This window comes from Hipposideros armiger, unplaced genomic scaffold (genome assembly GCF_001890085.2).
Source record: "Hipposideros armiger isolate ML-2016 unplaced genomic scaffold, ASM189008v1 scaffold_26, whole genome shotgun sequence".
In the NCBI taxonomy this organism is placed as follows: domain Eukaryota; kingdom Metazoa; phylum Chordata; class Mammalia; order Chiroptera; family Hipposideridae; genus Hipposideros; species Hipposideros armiger.
The window spans coordinates 5863212-5866303 of NW_017731376.1; positions in this window are offsets into that span (position 1 = coordinate 5863212).

Consider the following 3092-nt stretch of genomic DNA (forward strand, 5'->3'; position numbering starts at 1 on the left):
TTTTTTTTTTTTTTTTTTCAGTAGGTTCAGAAAAACATGAGGAAGAAGGAAGCTAATTACCCTATGGGAATTATACTCTTAAAATTGGGTTATATGGAACTTGATTTTCAAAATCATTCTTTTCAAGATGTAAAGACAAAAACCCATAAAATACAATATGAATATTTTCTGATATAATTGAAGTAATGAAAGCACATTCTTTTCAGAGAAGAACACTCATAGTGTAAAACATGAGAGGCTGGTAAAACCCAAAGGATCTGCTTTCTTAATTCAGTTAGACCAAAGTGCACAAACACAGGTGATAGTTTCTTCAACTCTTTCAGGATTCCACTGTTTTCTGCCTGGAAACAGCTATTGAAACATGCACAGTTTCGAACTTGAGAAAATGACCCAGAACCATCGCAACATGTGAAGAGGCCACAGAGCAATAACCACTCTGTGAAGGCGGGAGAGAAACCTGCCAACACACATTCTTTGTTGATGAGAAAAATGCATCAGCGATTGTAAAATTAGGTGTTGGCACCATATTTAGTCATAGACCCAGCCTTCAACTCACTTTTCTCCCATTTCTTCAATGCCAAATAGTTGATCCTAATAATCACTTCAGAAAATAGACACTATCACCTTCTCCAATTACTTCAGTCTCCATATTTCAAACTGAAAAATGTTGGCCTTAACTGTACAACTCCTCTCTGCTGCTCCTAAGTTGCTATTTGGAAATTTACCAAATAATCCTTACGCCTACCAGTGAAGACAACAATTATCAGTGAAATTCCCCTTGGAATTTGGCTTGCCAGCTATCTAAAGAAACAAAGGGGCTGGGAATATTTGAAGACTTCATGGCACATCAGAATCCATTGGAGATTAGAAGTCTAGCGTGGGAATGTGGACAAGGACTAAGAGAGCTGGAGGAGACACTGTAAAGCTTAGGGCAGGCGTCTGCAGTTCAAATTCATATTTGATTCTGTGTGTGTGTGTGTGTGTGTGTGTGTGTGTGTGTGTGTGTGTTAACTAGCCAAGTATGAGAAAGAGTTAACCATTTTTTTTTCTTGTTTTTAATGGTGACATCTTGGCATCCATGGTGGTCAATGTCAAGGAAAAATTGTAACTCTTGGGGGCTTCTGGGTCTAACTCTCTAAATTGCTTATCTGTGTGGCCTTGAGGAAGTTACTTCTCTTAGGTTTGTTCTCTGATATCTGATGAGATTCTCCTCGTCAACAATGTTAGAATAACAATATCTACCATTTATCATGCACTTACCATGTTTCAGACACTATGCTATAATTTTAAGTGTATCATATAATTTAACCTGTCCCAAAACCCATTAAGGTTTAATCTATATTGATTTTACAATGAAGAATCAGACAGAACAATTAAGTAATTCGCCTAAGGTCGTGGGAGAGGTAGGATTTTAATCCAGGTGTGTCTGTGTTAAAGCTCATACTCTCTAACTCCTCATTCTACTACCTTCATGCAGGGTGTTTCTGGTAGGAAAGGTTCAGCAGCAGGTAACCAAAAAATTCAAAATTTTATCTCTCACCATCATCAAGGACTGCAGCTCCTTCTTGTTGCTTTGCCATTGCCAACAAGTGGCTTCTACCTCATGGTTTAAGATGGCTGCTCGTGTTCAACCATCATGTCTACATTCCAGTCAGCATAGAATGGAATAGACTAAAAAGGGCATGTTCCCCCTGTTAAGGATGTTTCCTGAAAATCACACGCAACACTTCTGCTTACATTCTTTAGACCACGTGGGCATACATAGCTATAAGGGAAGCTGACCAATGTGATCTTATTGCAGGAAGTCACATGCTTAGCTAAAACAACATGGGGTTTTATTATTAAGGAAGAAGGAAAGGGCAGATACTGGAGGACGACCTCTAGCACACAGGGTTATTGAAACAATGAGGGATAATGTATATGAAGCACTTAGTTCACTGCCTGGCACATAGCAGGTTCTTGGAAAATAACATTGTGTGTTATTTATTATTATTGACCCAAATCTGGCACCCTGTGGAACACGTGCAGGAAATCATAAATTCAAATCAGGCAGGGAAAAGCCACAGACAAAGGGTAGGAGAAGAAAATATTTCTGAAGTCACCATGATATCATGTATTGGCACCTCCTTTTCAGTTGCACAAAACATCTTTGCTCATTTGCAGAATCCCCAGGATATGTGGAGGGTGATAATGAGTAGATGCTTCAGCAACCATCCCTAGCAGAATCAGTCCACCACATGACCCACTGGGTAATGCTGTCACAGGGGACTGTTGGTAAGTAATTTCTACTGCAGCAGTTAATGGCAATGCAGTTTTCATTACAGTAAGAAAATTGAAATCTCAGCCAGCCTCTGTGGGTTCCACCTGGCCCAACCTTCATTTCTCATAAGGTTGTGTGTTTTCTTCCCCCTCATGATTAATTTTTATCATGAAGGATAGGGGGAGCAAGGTAATTGAAAGTCCCAGGAAATCTCCACATCATACTACCATTTTAACAATCTTCCTCAACCATCCCCATACCAGGGCTCAGAACAAGCAGGAAAGGGACCATTTTTAATTTGAGGTGGAAATATTATCTAGTAGGGAAGGTTCCAGATGGCCAGCCTACATTGAAGTGACAAACATGCAGCCAGTATGGAAGGGAAAAGAGGAGAGTTGACAAAAAGTGTTGGCACAAGGGACCCATGCAATTGAAAAGTTCTCAAATGTATTGGACAACTTCCCTTGAGTGGGGCGTCTTTGGGTCATTCATACTGTGAATGCCTCCCACACAGACTATGTTTTCAACTCCATTTGGCCCTTGCTCTTTGAATTGCAAATGATCTGTGGCTGCACAAATTTTCACCCTTGTTAGAGAAAAATTAACTGAACACAAAGCAGAGTTGCTTCCTCAGATGCGCCTGTCCTCTGAATTCTGGGTGATTGTCCCTCAACTCCTGATCTCTCAGGGGTCCCTCATGTCCTTTCCTGTCACTGCTGGCTCCTTCCTTGCAGCTTTTATTTTTGTACCACCCACTCAACAGAGTGGGCAAGGACCTAATAGATTTGTGGCCAAGAGAACATCTGCTCAGCTACGCAAATCAAGGCATTCT